General features: G+C 49.7%; 1 long non-coding RNA gene across 1 annotated transcript in view; it reads right to left on the bottom strand.

Annotated features, from left to right (window-relative positions):
* Positions 1-17,123, bottom strand: part of LOC125328241 — a 39,877-nt gene extending 22,754 nt beyond the window's left edge. Inside the window, exons 1-2 of the long non-coding RNA XR_007204616.1 lie at positions 16,855-17,123; positions 2,845-3,064 (exon numbers count right to left, since the gene is read on the bottom strand). This is a non-coding gene — a long non-coding RNA (uncharacterized LOC125328241). The remainder of the gene's footprint in view (positions 1-2,844; positions 3,065-16,854) is intronic.
* Between the last annotated feature and the right edge of the window lie 909 nt (positions 17,124-18,032).

Here is an 18,032-nt window from a genome sequence, read left to right as displayed (position 1 = left end):
CTGATGAGAGGAGAAAATTGGATGTAACAAATCCACCCCCTGCAGCCAAACTCCCAACTGGAGCATCTCCCCACTTCAAGCACAGATGGTTTTATATGGGAAGTGTAAATAAGAAGTTACCATCTGGTTGATAAAAAAGCTTCTCTGCAACATTTGACTACATGTGTAAACATTTAAAAATACTTTTTTCTTTTCCCCCCAGTGTTTTAAGGTTTTCCTTGAGAATGCCCGCGGAGAAAGAATTCCCATAGACGTCAAATGTGATAAACCACAAAAATGTCCCATGTTTGTCCTATACATTTTAAATTTAGATTGAATTTCACTGCTATCTGTGCGGAAATATGACCGGGTTCTACTGCTCAACATCTGGTGAAATCGAGACTTGGAGAAGCTGGGTTCTGAAACCCGTGGCATTTGTAGAAAAATCAGGCGTAAGGCAGCCTATTTCCAGAAAAATAGTTGGAAAATTCTGCCTGGGAGGTGGAATCTATGTGCGCATTTGAGCTGAAATTGTCAACCAGTTGCTTGTTACGAAGGGAAAGACATTTCTGAGGGAGCAGAAACACGGGGTAGGCGTTGGGTTTTTTCTCCAAAAGGCCTTTTCCTTCCCAAACTGATGTATTATCGAAATAAAGCTCCAGAGGACTAAATAATACTAAATGATATCAAAAGGGAATCCTGTATTCCAGGTGGCACAGAAAGTTCAACCACTTTTTTCAAGCAAAGGTTTTTGTCTTTCTCCTTTTCCTGCAAAGACACCGAGGAAATTCCAGTCGGGCTTGGCCACCTAGGCAGGTATCCCACCCCATCCATCTCTCCAGTGAACAGCACCTCTGCCAACACCTCCTACAGTTTTCCCCATCCAGAGGGGCTTTTACTCATAATTAATATTAAACTAAATGATGAATTATAAAAAAAAAAAACATTTAAATCAAGGAACACAGGCACAACCCAACACCCTCTCACCTCAGAGAGGAGTTTAAGTGATTACAGACTAAACTTTGAGGCAGAGATAAGAGAACACATCCCTGAACCCCCACTCTGAGCACACCATTGGACAAGCTGCCAAACTTTCTCTTTCTAAAGGGGCTGAGTGAGCAGCAGGACTGCCAGGGCCCCAAAGAAGGGACAACATCATGTCTCAGAGTCTCTGTGTGCACGTGAAGAGGAAGCGCTTCAGCGTCGATATCGAGAACCTGCCAATTTCCTGAGATAAATAATTAGAGTTGCCCTCCTGGATGTGTGCTCTGGAAGCAGAATCAACACTGGATATTCATCACGGTCGTAAAAATATCCTCTGGTTTTATTTCCTCTCCAAACAAACTCTTTTCAAGCCAAGATCAGCACCCTGGCATCGTTCTGCTGCTTTTAGCTACAAGCTCTTCATGCACTCAAGAGCCTCTGAGGAGGATCTCAGGCCTTGTGGCCAAGGGTTGGTCACCCCTGCTCCAGGCTGACCCTGGAGAGCTCCCATGGAACCACAGCACTCCAATGCCCCAGCTGGTGTTTTAATCCTCTCCTCTCCATAGAAACCATGGAATCCCAGAATGGTTTGGGTTGAAAGGGACCTTAAAGATCGCCCAGTTCCTGCCCAGGAACAGGGACACCTTCCACTCAGCCAGGTGTCTCAGAGCTCCATCCAACCCAGCCTTGAGCATTTCCAGGAATGGGGCAGCCACAACTTCTTTGGGCAACTTGTTCCACCCTCACAGCCAGGAATTATCTCCTAATATCCAACCAAACCCTGCCCTCTGTCAGTTTGAAGCCATTCTCCCTTGTTCTGTCATTACATGGTCCCTCTCTGTATTTGCGTTTATCCTCCATTTAGACATCAGAGCCTGAAAAGGAGATCCCTAAGGAATCCAACACCACCATCCTTCCATCTGGGCACACAGTTGGCTGAGAGCAGTGGGAAAGAATCCAAGAATTCAACATTTGCCTGGAAGCATGGCCAGTGTCCAGCTCAAGTCCAGCAAACCTGAATTTTTGGCTGGATCTTGAAGAACCACTGCAATGTCACTGGACCAGGTGAAACACTTCTGGCTTCTCGCTGCTTTTAATCACTTACTTAAAGCTGAGCCATGAGGGGAAAATAAAAACCAAACCCCAAAACTCCCCTGGATGGGGCCGCTTTGCCGGTAGAGGGGGTGAAAAATTTCCTAGACCAAACTGCTCACTGTACACTTACAGAAAGTTTTTGTTGTTTGGTTTAAATTTAATTGTTATTACATTTTTATTGAAAGGAAGCTGAAAATGTTTACTGACGTGACCCATACTCGCTTTGTGCTTTTTCACGTGCCAGAAATGTTCCATTGCAGGCACCCTCTGAAATGTTTTCCTTTTTTCCTGCACACTCTTGAATTTCTGTCAAGTCTCCTCATTAAACCAAGAAGGGATTCCTTATCAGCTGCCCGGCCTGCTGCACTGTTTGCAGTATGGAGCAAGATGGATATTGCACTCTACTTAATCTTCAAAACTGGGAGAGCTGAGGGGAAGGACTGGTGCCAAGGGACAGCATTGCCACAGGGCAGCCTTCCTGGTCACAGCCAAGGGCAAACACACACACAGGACCCTCTCCAGTCTGCCCCAAAAGGTGAAAAACTTGGTTTTCAGCAGCTCAGCCACACATGGATACCCATCTAGGCTGCCCTTCTCTGAGTAATACAAAGAAATCAGCCCTTATTATGAGGGGAATTGCATCCCTCTCCCTTTAACAGCTCCCAAGGTTTCCCATATGTCCCCCCAAGCCACTGTCCCTTTTGCCCCCAGAGCCAGCTCCCTTGAGATGGGAGAACCCAGCTGCTGCACCAAAGGTGTCACCAGTGTTCCAGTCCTTCCCCTCACCAAGCTCCACCAGGATCTTCATATTCCTCCCCAAGGTCATCCTCTAGAGCTGTTTCTGGCTGGGAACTGGTGGTGGGGGAGATGACCTGAAGTATTTTCTACTTTCTTTCCCATTCCTCCAGCAAATGATGTCCCGATTCCATCTGGCAGGACATGGACAGAAATTCCTCATGAAGCAGCTCAGACACCACAGGAGCACGAATGGAAAGAAAGCCTGGAGCTGTTGGCAGATGAAGGGAAGCACAGAAAATATAAACAAGAAGAGGGAAACTGGGAAGGGAGAAGAAGAAGCCCACCCCTCCTGAAGTTTTTAAGTGTTGGTGAAAACTACAGCACCTGTGCCCAGAAGGAGAGGACATGGACAGCCAGCTCCAGCTGTGGAGGGAAGGGAGGGTTTGTGGAGCTTTACCCAGTGAAGGGTGACAAAAAGAGACCTGTTCCTTTGTCCTGGTGGCCAGTGATGGCATTCCTGGTCCCCTGATGTGCTCATCAGTGGGAAGGGTTGGGTTTAAAAACACTTACATGGGGTTGAGAGTCAGGACTATGGGACCTTCTGCTGAATTTATGGGACTGACACCTCAGGGCATGGCAGGCAGAGCTGGGGGAGACCGGTCACTCCCCCAGCACCACCTGGCATCACACATCCATGGGGATACACTGGCAAAAGCTGCAGTTAATATGGACAGCAGCTGAAGCCTGTTCCTGGAAATGCAGAGCAGGAGGATCCTCACTAACAACACACAAGAGCCACATGGGGACCATGCACCACCTCAGTTTCCTGGAGGAGCTCAAACCAGCCCTCAAGTGTTATTTTAGCACAGTTCCTTGTCTATAAATATTTATAAAATGCTTGCTTGAATACCCCCCAAAGAAAAAAAAAGTAAAATGAAATAACTTTCCAAGCCCCACTACTGCTTATTGCATCTTGAGCAAAATATTTTCTTAACCTTTCCTATCTTCAGCCCTTGGGGCTTTCACTGCCTGAGCAAACCTCTCTCCTCCTGCAGGGTAGCAGGCTGCCTGCCTGATGGTTCACAAAGTTACAGAGGGCTGCAGCAACATCAGGATTTGGGAGCAAACAAAGGTGGAGAGGAAAATAGAAGCTTTTCAAATCTGTAGTCTTACCACTTGGGTTTCATCTACAAGGGGTTAATAGGAGAAGGAAATAGTTCATAGATGTGGATCATATCTGATGTGCAAGGCTGGGGACCCTGGGCAGGACTAAAGGTGTCCAGAATCACTTCAACCCAGAGGCACCCAGAGTTCAGCCCTGAAGGCAGCAGGGAATGCATCTGAAAGGAAAAGCTCAGGGATGACAGTACACCTCCAGCTGGGAGTGCTGCAGTGAGGAGAGACCTTCTGGGAGGCCCTCAGGATGTGGAAATAGGGATCCGTGTGATGCTCAGGGGTGGACAAAGCCTCCCTCAGGGATTAGGAAAGGATCTCTCCTCTTTTCCTCCCGGGTGACCACTGTCCCTGGCCTGAGACTGGTTCTTCCAAACCCACCCTCCCCACAAGTCATGGGCAGCCTGAGGCCTGTGGGACTCAACACCTAAACCTGAACCAGCCCATTTTTAAGTCATTTTATTACTTGAGATAATCTAACCCATTTTGTGTCTGCAGCATTTGCCCCGCTCTGTTCCCAAAATCATCTGGTTTAGCAAATCCCAGGACGGAGCTGTCACCCTGCCCCCGGCCATCTCTGCTGCTGCACATGAATGGGGACAGACTGAAGTGTTCCTGGGGTAAGGGTGACCTACTTTCATGGCTGCACTACAGTTCATTACCAATTCCTAATGATCTCATCGTTCCATTAAATGAAGGTTGCCACCTGTCCCGGAGACTTTAGATCAAGCTGGGATTAACAGATCTGCTGACCCATTTCCCCCTTTTGTAGGACACAGCCCCACGATCAGTAGGGTTGTTTCTCTTCCTTTTTTTTTCCCCAGACCACTCAAGGTTGAGCCTTAGCAGGAATGTGGTGCTGGATCCCATCAGCAGAGGATGCTGAAGCCGTGTGGCTCCTGGTGAAAATCCTGCCCGGTCCGTTTCGGCATCAGATTCCACCTGCCTGGATCCCACCAGGAAAAAAGTCCAACCCTACACACTGGGGGGGAAAAAAATAGGCAGAGGGGAATTGCTGAGGTTGCAGTTAGGGCAAATGAAATTCTTCCAGTTTAAAAGAGAGGTTATAAGAGACTCTATTAAGGATCCAGAGGCTGTGTGCAGTTTTGCTCCGGGCAGTCATCCCTACGGCAATAATGTGGGAAGGAAAAAGCCTGGATTAGCACCCAGCAGCCATCCTGGCTCACAGACCCTCACAGGGATCCGTGTCCGACGGGCTGTCCCACTGCCAGCAGCCCCCAAGGACAGAGCCCAGCGCCCCAGAGAGCTGGGGATGGCAGGCTGGAAGCAGAAGGAATAAAACAAATAAAGCAAGAAGGAGAGAGGAATAAATTCCCATGGACAGGCTCAGCGAGCAGCCAAATGACCTCAAGTGCACCTCTCGCTTCCCTCGCCCGCGGAAGGCAGCAGTGCAGCTGCATTTTTCATAAATAGGAACACCCCAGCTTGATGTTTTTTAAAGCTGTCTAGACAGTGGAGCAAGACCTTATTTCAAGTCACATAATCACTTTCCCATTTTTCTTCGCAGCAGAGGACGTTTTCCAAGATTAGATAGAAGCTGGTGGAGCAACATGTTATTAACCTTGGGTGTGCCTCCCTGCTTTGGGCTCTCCGTGTCCGAGCTGGAGGTGCCTTTCTGTCTGATCACGTCTCCCCTCCATTCGTGCCTTCCCCTTGGACAGGAAAGCTCCCAAGATGGATAGGATTACACTTGGATCACAGACAATCGGGAGCACAAAGGGTGCTGCAGCAAAATTCCAGCTCGCTGTGGCAAAAGGCAAATATAATCTTCTGCTTCCCGATATAAAACAGTGTTAGAGGGAAAAATAACATTAGAAAGCTTGGTGCTGACCTCCTTCGGGCCAGAGTGCCCCAGGTTGTCAAAAGGAGGTGGTCAAATGGCAGTGACTCATTCCCACTGCCTGGGGTAAGAACCCTGTGGAGATCACGGAATCCCAGAGTGGTTTTGGTTGGAACATCCTTAAAGCTCATCCCATTCCACCCCTGCCATGGGCAGGGACGCCTTCTACTATCCCAGGTTGCTCCAAGCCCCATCCAACGTGACCTTTACTGCTTGTCCAGGGCCGAGGACGAGGCTTTCTGACCAGGAATAATCCTCATCCTGTACCTAACACGGACCATTTTCCCCACGGGATGTGAAGGGGTCTGAGCTCAGGTTCTCCGGGGAAAGCAGAGTCCAGCATGGCTTGGTACACTAAATTAAGTCAGCAAAAGCTGATGGCAAATAGACCATCACAAATGAGATTATTTCACTGTGGAGAGCTGGGATGAGAGGTTTGCTGCCCTGACGGAGAAGCATAAGGATAGAATTCCATGGATCTGGGGAGGTGGGTGGGTGTTTACAGCCGAAGCTCAGGAAATACTGCTTGCCTGGTGTTCCAGGACCCTCTCCCTGAGCACTGCCTGCACAGAGTTACCCATCAGGAGGAAAATACCTGGACTGAGAGCCAGGCGTTGCCCTCGTGCCCAGCTCCCTGCGGGATTGCCACATCTCCCTGTGGTGTTACAGTGATTATCCACCCACAGCAGCAAGGCCAGCCAGGGATCTCTTTTTGCTTCCTTAGCATTTTCCTTTAGAGGATGCAGAACCTGACTTTGGGAATCCTTTCAGCTCAAGAGTTTTCAGTATTTCCCTGCTCCCTCAAGTAAGCAGCTAAAATCATCTAGAGCTGCCTTTCCTTAAACAAATTCCCTGCTGCTGTGGAGAGTACACGAGCTGCCTGAAATTAATGTCTGGCTTCATAATTTACATATCAAGTGCTTTAATGAATTGTTTTCGGTATCATTGTCCTTACCATGAATAAACTTAAAAGTAATGGATTTGTAATTAATTAAAATTTAATTACGATAGTTTGTCATTTTATTATTTGCAATTATTGCCATAAAGGTAATAAAAATTGCAGGATGTCACAACTGAATACAAATCCCTAATCAGGAGCAATCAACTCGCGCCGTAACCTTGAACAAGGGTGATTTTATTAATGCTCCAAGTCTGGAGCCCAAGGTGGCACCTTGAAGGTGGCAAATGCAGCATCCTCAGTCCTGGCTGGGGCCACGTGGTGCTGGGGGGGGCCACAGAATCCCAGAATCAGTTAGGTTGGAGAAGACCTCCAACTGACCTGTGATGGATCCTCACCTTGTCACCCAGCCCAGAGCACTGAGTGCCACGTCCAGGCCTTCCTTGGACACTTTCCAGGGGTGGAGAAGAAGCAAAGAAGCTTTCACCCACCTCCCCTGACCACACTGATTTCCTGGAGCAGTTATCCACCATAATCCTTATCAGCTATCATTTCTTCCAGGTCCTTTGGATGAGGTTTAAATTCCCATCAGGTTTAAAACCCTGCTTTAAATCCAAGTTTCTGCATCACCTTCTAGTATTTAACTTCCAGACAACTGGGTTTTAGTGTTATAAAGGCCATTCCTTACCCAGCCTGGTGTTACCCCTCTGCCCCCTGCAGCAGAAGTCTCTTTTTAATGAAGTTTGAAGGGTAAAAAGAGAATTAGGGTTAAATGATCTCTGTGTTTGCTGCTGCTGTCCCAGGACTATTTCCAGGACTCCCAATCCCCGTGTTCACATGCACTTAACTCTTCCCACTTGAGGGAACAAGATATGCCTCTTCTCATCCCTGCTCCAACCACACCCATGGTTCCCTGGCATATTTCCTTTGGCTTGGCCCAATATCTTATAAAAACATGTCTGGGAGCAGTTTTCCACCAGCCAGTCTCAAGCCATCTTCCAAAGGCATGAGAACTGCACCCAGAGCAGCAATTAGGCTGTAATTAAGCAGAGACTTTCCCAGTGAACGCCCTCAAGGGACCGTATTCGTGATGTGGGAGAGGGTATCCAGGTTGCCTTGTCCCATCCTGCTAAATTTATCCCTTCTTGCTGTCCTTTGCCAATCTTTTCCACAGCCCTTGGTCCATTTGTTCTTCGATGTCCATTAATTGGTTGGGAAGAAGGAATTCCACTTTTAGCTTCATTTCCTAGGGAAAGGATATGGGCATTTGCCTGTCCTCCCTTCATCCCTGAATGGATTGGCCAACTCCTTGGAGAGCCCAAACAGGAGGAGAGAGGCCTTGTTGCCTCTCTGTGCCTACAATTTACATGAAAAACCCCAAACCTGGGGGTGACTTTCACCACGCTGGAGAAACCCAACACTGGTGGGGCCCCCTGGCAGATCCCACACCTCAGAGCCGTCACATTTGCGATGGAAAACCTCTCTCCTGCTCCTGGTTGGGAACTCAGCCACCACTCCATAAATCAGCAGCCCCGCTATCGCCTCTGCTCTGCCAGCAGACGGTCTGAGGTGAAAAAACACAGTCCTGGAGGCGTCAGCCTCCGTGGGTTATCTTGGGGCACGGGGAACACCAGGGACCCTCTTTATGGGATGGCGGTTTCCAGGCTCTGAAATTCCCTTCCAGGACACCTGGAGAGGCCTAAACAGCCTTGATTTCTAAGCTGTGCTACAACAGCTCAAGACCTCTCCCGTCTTAGCCCCTCCACCTCAGAGAGGTTTGCAGACACGCTCAGCTCCAGGCATGCAAACTTCCAAGTGCCGTAGCATGAGACTTCAATGTACACGCAAAACCCCACAGGATCTGGGGCTAAATTGAGGTGAAAAACAAGCCCACCACAGTCCTGGAGTATTTGCATTTCTTGTAAACATGCTTGCAAAAGCACTTAGCGAATGAATGTTAATTGTTCCGCAGAAATCCCACCCTGTTCAAAGGAGAAGGGGAAAATAAAACCAAAATAAGCCCTAGGTGGATGTTGCCAATTTTCCCTTTGACCCACCCCCCCCAAAATAAAATTCAGGTGATCTCATCCCGCATTGATCAGCAGAGACCAAGTAAGAAAATAAAAAGGAAATTACTTCATCTTAAGTGCCTATTAACTGATGTTAAGCGATAAAATAAAAGCTTAATTTGAGAGTAAAAATTCCTGTGACAAGCCCATGGATGCCAGAACAAGCTGGTTGCGGCTGGATCTGTCAAAAGCATGGGGCTGCAAGGCTTTAAAGCAATTTAAGTGCCTTCAGTCGGATTTGGGAGACAATTATGTCCCAACCAAACATTTACATAAAAATGGACCTCTGCTTTTGTTGCTTTTCCAATCCAAGGCTGGCAGAGCATTTTATATGTGATACAAGGAGGATTTTACACACGGTGCAGCTGCCAGGGGTAGCAGAAACAGATAAAACTTGACAAATTAACAGCAAACAAAGGGAGAGAACTTTGAACTTCTTTGTGGCTGTGTGGATGCTGAGCCCAAGCTTCACCCACAGCGGTGCTCTGGTTTTTTGGGCTGGTCCTCACCATTGCACCTGGTCTGGGTGGGGTGAAACACAGCAGAGATGCTGGCTGAGAGGCCGGGAGCAGGGATGGATGTCAGAGTTATCCTTGCCCAGGGCCAAAAGCAGAGCGAACCTCCCAAACCTCCGCACGCATCTCGTGGGATTCAGGGACTATCGGGATGACTCAGGAGCTCCGGCTCCAGCAACGCCTTCACTCCAGTACTGTGGTTTCCTCAGAGTGATGTGATTATGCTGAATGAAAACAAACTGAAATGATCCTCATCAGCCAGCGTGTGCTCCAGAACAAGGAGCTGCTCCAGGGAGAGTTCAGGCTTTAACTGCTGAACTTGCTGTGACCTCCTGACTGCACGGACCCGTGACTCCCGAAGCAGCTGAGGATCCCTCCAGCTCTTCTTTTCTCTCCTTGAGCCTTCCTACAAGCTCTCCTCAATTTTTTAAAGCCTCCCTTGGCAAAGGTGACTTCAGCCTGTCGCTTGCTTGCCCAGCAGCCCCGCGTCACATATTCCAAAGGCGGGAGGGAAACCTCTTCCTCCTTCCTTTTTTCCAGGCCTTTCTGTGCCTGTAATGTATTAGTTAATCCATCGTTCACGCCCTAACCTCAGGGCTCTTGTGGCATAAACAGGAACTGGGGTGGCTTGACAGCTCTGGTGCTTTCTTCTCCCTCGATTCAGACCTTCATAAATGGCCCTGTCAAAGCTCTGCCTCGCGGTGCCACAGGGCTGATTGTTTGTGGTGTGGATTGATGACACTGCTTGGCAGGGATGAGGTTTGACCTTGTAAAGGGCAGGTGAACACATGCATTCATACCTGGCCACCACAGAATCCCAGTTTGGGCCAGAAGGGACCTTAAAATTCATGTCATTCCACCTTCTCCTATGAGCAGGGACACCTTCCACTATGCCAGGTTGCTCCAAGCCCCATCCACAAGCCAGGGACTCTGCGGCATCATCTCAGGGCATCCTGGAAAATGGAGACTCTTCTCCTTCCTGAGATAAACCCTCTCTTTCAGACCTATTTCTTTATATGGAAATACTCATCAAGTTCCCTAAAATACGAGCAAACAGGAAATTCCTTATGTGCCACTAAAATAGAGGCAAAATCCTTGCTAGGCTGACACAAAGGTAAATAAAGATGGACTATGTAAAAACAATCAAAACTACTGTAGATCTCACCAAATAACTCATTCTTTTGAAGTAAAATTGATTCATCTCTCCTAATTTTTCCCTCCATTGTTCCAAGGAAAACTTTGCCAAACTTTGGGGCAGCTCTCATTTCCAAGAAAAGGACTCTTAGACAATCTCCTTATTTTTTTTCTTTTTTAAAGCAAGTTTTTGTGACCTCTCCCTTTCCGCAACACTTTTGGTTCATCCCCTGTGTCCTTCAGTTTCCAGACAGCAGCAGCAGAAAAACACCCTGGCACAGGTTGCCCAGAGAAGCTGTGGCTGCCCCTGGATCCCTGGAAGTGTCCAAGGCCAGGTTGGAGCAACCTGGGCTAGTGGAATGTGTCCCTGCCCATGGAACTGGATGGGCTTTAAGGTCCTGCCAACAGCAGCAGGGACCTCACATCATCATAACCCCACAAACACTCTCCTCTCTCTTTCTTTTAGGTCTCCACTGCCAAAATTGCATGAGATTCCAATCTCCCTTCCTTTCAGCAGGGAGGTTGGAAGACCTGCACAGATTCCCTGGAGAGGGGAGCGATGACTGATCCGTCTGGGTCTCTTTCACCGGGAGCGCCAAAGGAGGCACCGAAAGTGTGGAAGAAGGTAAATTACAGAAGCTCAGCTTGCACACAGGGGTCCCACCAGGCAGCACAAGATAAGCAGCCCTGGGAGCATAAATTAGGACAGATGATAAGGCAGAATTTCCCCTCTAACAACTACATGTGTTCCTAGGATTGGCTCCAGAGACACCTGTCATCGGGTGTCAAACAAGAAGCAGCAGAAATCACAGGGAGTTAATTCCTCGTCTTTTTTTCTTGCAAGCATGTGGCACTTTCTCCCTTGTTCAGATGAAGTGGATGATTTCAGAGCCTAACAAGCCGTGGTTGGATGGCAGGAGCTGGGATCAGGACGGATGCCTGGTCACCCGTGCTCACAGCAGGCAGCAGGAGCTCCTCTGCTCCAGCAGAAGCGAGGGCTGGTTTGAGCTCTAGAAATCAAATTACAGGCACCGAGTGCTCCAGCTTTTGTTGTGACTCTCCCTTCTGGATAAACAGGAAACCACAGCCACATGGCAGGGAGCTGCCTCCACACTGGCAAACACTGATAGAAATCAGGGCATATTGACATCCTCTGTTTATTCACTGCTTTGTTAACACTGTTTATCCTTGGCCACATCCACGGAACAATTCCCACTCTGCCACCCTTCCACCGCTCCTCCGTGCCCCCAAAGTGTGCCACTGCCAATCCCTTGCCTCTAACCATCACCAGCAGCTCTTGCTGACCCAGACCTAAGGGATATGCACTTTCTGAGGTGCAAACACACTTCCTCCCCTCCTCCAGAAAGATTTCCACCAAGAATCTTGCTGTTAGTTTTGGCCTGCTGGCAGGAATTCCTCTCCTACAAAGGAGCCAGATCTATTTTAAGCGCCCAACCTGCTGAAACTCAGGACAAATCTCCAGCTTAACTGGGCATGGCACAGCCAAGACCAGCCTACATTTGGCTGTCAGCTCTTTATCTCTACCTGGAGGTTTGATCCAAACCTGAATCCATCCCACTGGAATGAGGAGTTTTACAGGCGTTATCAACTCCAGTGTTACTGATGCTCCAATGGCTGCACTACCCCAAAACTGATTCATCCCCAATGTTCTGTATTTTGCAGTTCCTCTGCTCCTGAAGACTCCCCTCCCCACCCCAGAAGTGCTGGAAACATCAAGGTGGCGTTCCCACCGTCGGCTCTGGGATGTCAGAAATAGATGACACGGAAAGACCCCAAATTCCTGCGTGTTTGAGGGATTTCTTTACCCAGCTGAGAGCACAGCAGGTCACAGAGCTCCTTCTTTCACATACCCTTGGCCTTAGAGGAGGAAGACAACTGCAAAACTCAAATGTTTGAGCTGAAAATGATTTTGGGTGCAAACACTTATTATTCCACCCTGTTTTCACCAGGTAAGGAGCCCCTTCTCCACAGCTTGGGGGTGGTAGGATGAGGAAGAGGATGAAGGCTGAGGGATATTTTGCCAGGCAACGAGCTACTAAAATCACTGGGCCAGGTCAGTGGGGATATGCAAGGCTTTTTCCAGGGGAATTAATATTTCCAGCCTGTCCTGGAAGGGCTCTGTCCCCTCCATGCTTTCAGTTGCCCTCCCGGATACCTGTTCTACCTCCCAATGTCCTAACAACGGATGAAAAACCCACCTCGTTACAACTCCACGCTGACACAGTTTGGGGCAGGGTCCCTCCAGTTCTCAGGGAAAACCACACACACTTAAACCCCTTGCAGCTGCTCGGAGCAGCCAGATGTTATTGCTTCCAATTTCCCTGGCCCCGCGCTCCTTCCGCACGGGGAAAGCTCTGCCTGGAGCCTCGGCCACAGAAGGGGCTGCTGAAGATGTAGGGTGGGGTTGGGTTCGTGCTCCTTCCTGGCAAGGGCAGCCCTGCAGATTCTCGGCTATTCCCAGTTACAGATACTCCCAGATGAACCAGCGTGGACTGGGAAGCTGGGCTCAGCAAGGCAGCAGCCTGAGAGGTTAAGAAGGGCTGTGCAGCCACTTGGGGCAGGACTCCGTCCTGTCCTCAGCTTGCCTGTGGCATCCAAAAGGAATTTTTTCCTATTTCTCTGCCAGGCAGGGGATAAAAACAACCCCGCAGTACTTTGTTGTTGTTTATACTGGACGGGGTGAAAGCTTTCAATATTTGTTATATTTAGATGCCTTTCAGCCCCAGAGTCAGGGAAACATTACACACGATTCTTGCTCTGTTTACCCTTCACTCCATTCCCTGGCTTTTATTGTTCTTCCAGTTTATTCCTCTTCCAATTTAGGTCACGTTTCCCAAGGACCACAGCACAGCCCCATGTTTCCCAGGGAAACCAGCACCTCTCGGTAGTGGCCACTGGTTTTGTGGCTCCCAGGTCACCTCAGCCGTGCCTAAAGCAAGGTGCATCCTCACAGAAGTTCTATTGGCAGCTCTCAGGCAGGCAGAGATGGAGAAATGCTGAATCACAGCCCAAATGACCCTTTCAAGCGGGTAATTCACCCCAAGGTAAAGGTATTTATCCACTAGAGGACGGTGCTTGGTGCAGGATCCCCCCAATCTGACCTTGCCCTCCCCAAAAAGGGGGTCCCAAGGGGTGCTGCAGCAGGGCTGGGGCCAACCACCCTGCCTTCTCCATAGACCAGAGGAATTTTTGTTCCTCTTTCCCCCACCCACTTTCTTAGGGAGGGAGGGATGCTGGTTGTCCCTGCCACAAAAGACTTGGGAGAAAACCCCAAGCTGTGATAGACTCTCCTAAAAGCTTGCTGGAAGATGAGCATGTGGTAAGTCAATTTACAGACAGCGTGAGTGGGAGAGAAGTTTACATCCAGTGCCCATTTTCCAGTAACTCATTCCCTTCCACCTAGCTGAAACCCCCTATTTATTTATTTTTTTTAAACTCTGTTCCCACTACAGTTCTCCACACACACACATTTTGGTGTGCTCTGCCTTCACCCTCCCTCTCAGGTGAGGCAGGATGGAGCCCCTGGTACCCCATCTCTGCTGTGCCCTGGCTAAAGGAAAAAAAAAAACCTGCTGGCTTGGTGCTGCTCCAATTTATCCCACAACAATCTCTCCAACAGGGAATCCTTTCCCTACCACCGAGCCTGGTGGCTGGGGAGGGACAGGTAGTTATTTCCTCCTTGCAGCAGTGTAATGTGCCATCTTTGCACGTTGTCTTCACCTCCAAAACAAAGGCAAACATCAGAGGAGAAGCTTATTTGTTCATTTTTGCAGGTCTGGTCCAGAACCCATCACTTCCTTAAGCTCAAAGGGATGCTGGCAGGGCTCCTGCATGTGTTTAATTCCAAGAGCATGGACGATCTGCCTGCCTCAAGGCTGAGCTTGTGCAGAGCTGCCGGATGCAAAAGGCACTTGGACTCCAGCTAAGCCTGACCTATCCCTTCTGGCCACGAGAAAGCCAGGAACAGATGTTCGGGGCTGGGATTTTTCTCCCTACATAGCTCTGATGTTTAATTTGCATTTTGCTGTCGTCCTGTGCAATGGGAAGAGGAGAACGTTGTAGGGATGCGGGGAGGGGAAGAAGGAATCCGACAGCTTTCTGCCTCTTTTTAAAGATGACTCGAGAGAGTTTTAAGCAGTGGGGAAATGCTCAAACACGTTCACTGTGATCTCCTTTGCTCCCTTCCACATTTAAAGCCGTGTTACTTCAGCCTGAAGTGCTGAGTGTTTACATCTCCCATCGCCCCAAACGATGTCACTGGGCAAAATAAGCAGAGGAGCTTTCAAACACAAAAATCCTGCTGCAAGTCCTGTGTCTGACTGCTCACCCAAAGCTCTTGTTTGGTCAGGGCTTCCTTTTTCCCCTTCAAGCTTTACACGGAGTGATTTCAGCCAGGATTTTTGCTGGTTCTCACACTCAAAGGAGTCTCTGCTGTGGAGAGTGTGGAAGATTTTAAGATCTCGCTCGCTGCACCCCCCTGATTTATTTCAGTCATGAGAAACCCACCTCTAAGGTGGCATATAAAAATACTGAAGTGCATGACTGGTTTTACATCTTTCTGACCCAGAAGAGAGAACTGGCTGCATGCACCAAGCTCCAGAACGAAGCCAGAGTATTTAATCAGAAGACAAATGATGTGCAGGAAATCTCTGAGGCAACCAAACATTTGCTGTGCCCATGAAACTCCTCCCTCCAAATATTCCCCCTGTAAAATACTGGAAATTATCAGACTTTTCCCCAGTTTTTCCCTGTGTAGGGAGCTGAAAAGTTCCCTCTGGGAAGACCTTTCAGAGCCACAGTTGTGTTTTCTGTCTGCCAAATGCCCAGGAGCATCTGGGAGGCAAAAAGGGGCACAAACCCCCAAACTTCTGCCCCAAACCTCTCCCCCAAGGACAAGGGAATCTCACAGTCCTGGCTGGCTTTTGCATTTTCTTTTCTTTTAATGGATACAATCCAGTGCCAGAAGGAATTCAGGGTGGGATAGAGCTTGGCTGCACCTTTCCACCAGGGCTGGAGAGAGTGTAAAGCATCTGGTGAGGTGCTGGCAGCTTGGCCACCCTGCTCCCTCATGCAGGGGCTTCCTTTCCAGCCGGTGAATCCATGAGGGTTGTTTTCCCAAGCACCACAAAAAGCCGGGTGCCTTTTTGCCCTTCTGCTCAGGAGAGCAACTCCATCAGAGCAGGGAGTGCCCAGCAGCCACCTCTGGCTCCTTTTGAAGGGGCTACAAATTGCCCAAGGAGCTCCAGATGTGCTTTACCCTCCGGAGTGAAGGCACTGCAGGCTCACCATCGCCATTTCTGCAGGGCATGAAAACCATTTTCCACCACAGGCCCAGAACCACCGACGCCAGCCCCTCTTGGGGGCTGCAGCTGAGATGTTTCCTGTCCTCCCCAGGCCGGGGGGCTGCTTTTTGGGATGGCTGGGCTCCAGAGAGGGCTGATGTGACAGCCTTGCCGTGCCATCCATCCATCCACATGGAGCTGAGCCACCGGGGCCGGAGCCAAAGGCACCCTGGAGCCGCATCCAAGTGCTGGATGAGCCACTGCCTGCCAGCCCTCCGCCTGCTGCTCCCTGGAAAGCTTTTGTCAGCCTGATGTGCAGCAGGAAGGGGGAACAGGCAAGTGCAGGCAGCTGCTGGCATCTTCCAGGGCTCTGCTGAGGCTCGGAAACTTGCTAAGCGTGTTGGAGTCTCAGCAGCCAAACCTGAGAAGAAACGGGGCTGTTTTTCATCCCAGGCCGCCCCTCTTGGACAGATGTTTATGGCATTCCCCTGGCTCCATGCCTCTGGATGGCCTCAGGCTGGCAGATGCCGCAGGGGACGTGGCCTGTGCCTGCTCTACGGTGCCAGGGTGGCATTTCCTTCAAGCCTTCATGGTCCCAAAGCCACAGCATCTCCCATCCAGCCAAAATGGGAGGCACCTACAGCCTGGCTTCTCAGCGCACCCCAAACCCACCCAAAATGCCTGGATCCAAAGCAGCTATGCCAGGAATGCTCCAGTGGGCTACCAGCCAAAAATGTGAACTCCTCCAGCAGTGCCATGATAGGTAATTCGGACTGGGGGGTTGGCTCCTTTGACTGCAATTTTTGTTTTTTTCCTGCTGGTTTTGCCTCAGTTCTGTACCTTGGAGGTCTCAAGTGCGCTCATCCTGCCTTTGCAGTTCCAATAGGGATGTGATGGCTGGATATTCCCAGTGATCCAAGGGAGAATAAAGCAGAGTTAAAGAGCTTGGGTTGTGAAGGGGGGGGGGGGGGGGGGGGGGGGGAGATGCAAAGCAGAGAGCAAGGAAAAGCTAAGCCCTCCTGAACTCCTTGATGCGACTTATGGGTGTGTCAGACATAAACGGACAGCCAAAATCTTCGGGAAAACACGGGATTTGGGGTCCTACCTGAAACAGGAGACGACGACAGCAAAACAAACCCTGATCCGAGCTCAGAGGTGGCACCCTGAGTGTCATCGGGAGCTATTCCCGGGTGGAGTTCACAGCAGCCCCACCTCGGCACCGCGGGTCCCAGCCCCGGCTGCCCCTCTCATCCCGCGGGAAGGGAGGAGATGCCACTCCCGGGGATGTACAGATGTGGGGATCCACACCCCGCTCTCCCTCCGGCCGCCCCGAGAGCAGCACCCGCAATGCTGACCCTAAGATCTCCCACGGAAAGTTCCCCTCCTCCCAAAACGCTGCATTTCAGAGCAAATCCTGCCGCCAGCATCTCTGTTCACACAATATCGGGCGCTGATGCCATTTAACACCCCCCTCCCTTTTCCTGACGTTCCCTTAAGCTGCCCTGCCAAACCAAGCAATCCTGCTGCCCCCAGCGTGTGTTATTCCTCATCCTTCCCTCCTCTCTCCCCAGCCACTGCCACCACCATCCCTCAAAGGCATCCAAGCACAAATAATCCAGCCCCTGCCACTTGGACTGGTTTTAATCAAAGGATTTGCCGGGTTTTCTACCGTGTGGGACACCTCATTAACAACTTCACACCTCTAAGAAAGGAGGGGGGAAAAAAAGATGTTATCCATGCTGGGAGCCGGCGTTTTGCACCAGGAACAAGTTTTATTTTGGTGGGGAACAAAACAACAACAAGATTATATGTAAAATAAAAAGCTTTGCTGGGCTGAAAGGGCTTGGAGATCTGCAGGAGTGTATTTGTCAGAGAGGAGATTAGAGCCTTAATGAAATTTGTCTTTGTGCATGTGTCTGTTTCTCTCTTTTTTGGGGGGTCTTTGTCAAAGCCAGGCTTATTAAAATGCAGGGAGAACCCCACACAAAAGACACTTCTGAGGGTCCAAAGGCTAGCTTATTAATGCAGAGGTTTTTTGTACAGGACATGCCAGTTTGGGGAGGTTCTGGGGCATTGTTTGGGGAGAAGAAAGCAAGCCTCACTGATCATTTTCTTCTCCACTTTTAATCAGAGCAGCTGAAGCAAGCAGGTGCTGCGATTCAGAGCGCGTGAAAAAGGGGGGGGGAGGGAGACATCACGGGGGAAAACTCATCTGCATGAGGGATTTTTAGGATTTTGGCTTCTTGAATTGCAGCACAGCGGTGTTGGCTCTTCGGGGAGGGT

This window comes from Corvus hawaiiensis, chromosome 7, assembly GCF_020740725.1.
Source record: "Corvus hawaiiensis isolate bCorHaw1 chromosome 7, bCorHaw1.pri.cur, whole genome shotgun sequence".
Lineage (NCBI taxonomy): Eukaryota > Metazoa > Chordata > Aves > Passeriformes > Corvidae > Corvus > Corvus hawaiiensis.
The sequence above is the reverse complement of the archived record's forward strand: the minus strand, read 5'-3'. Positions and strand labels throughout refer to the sequence as shown.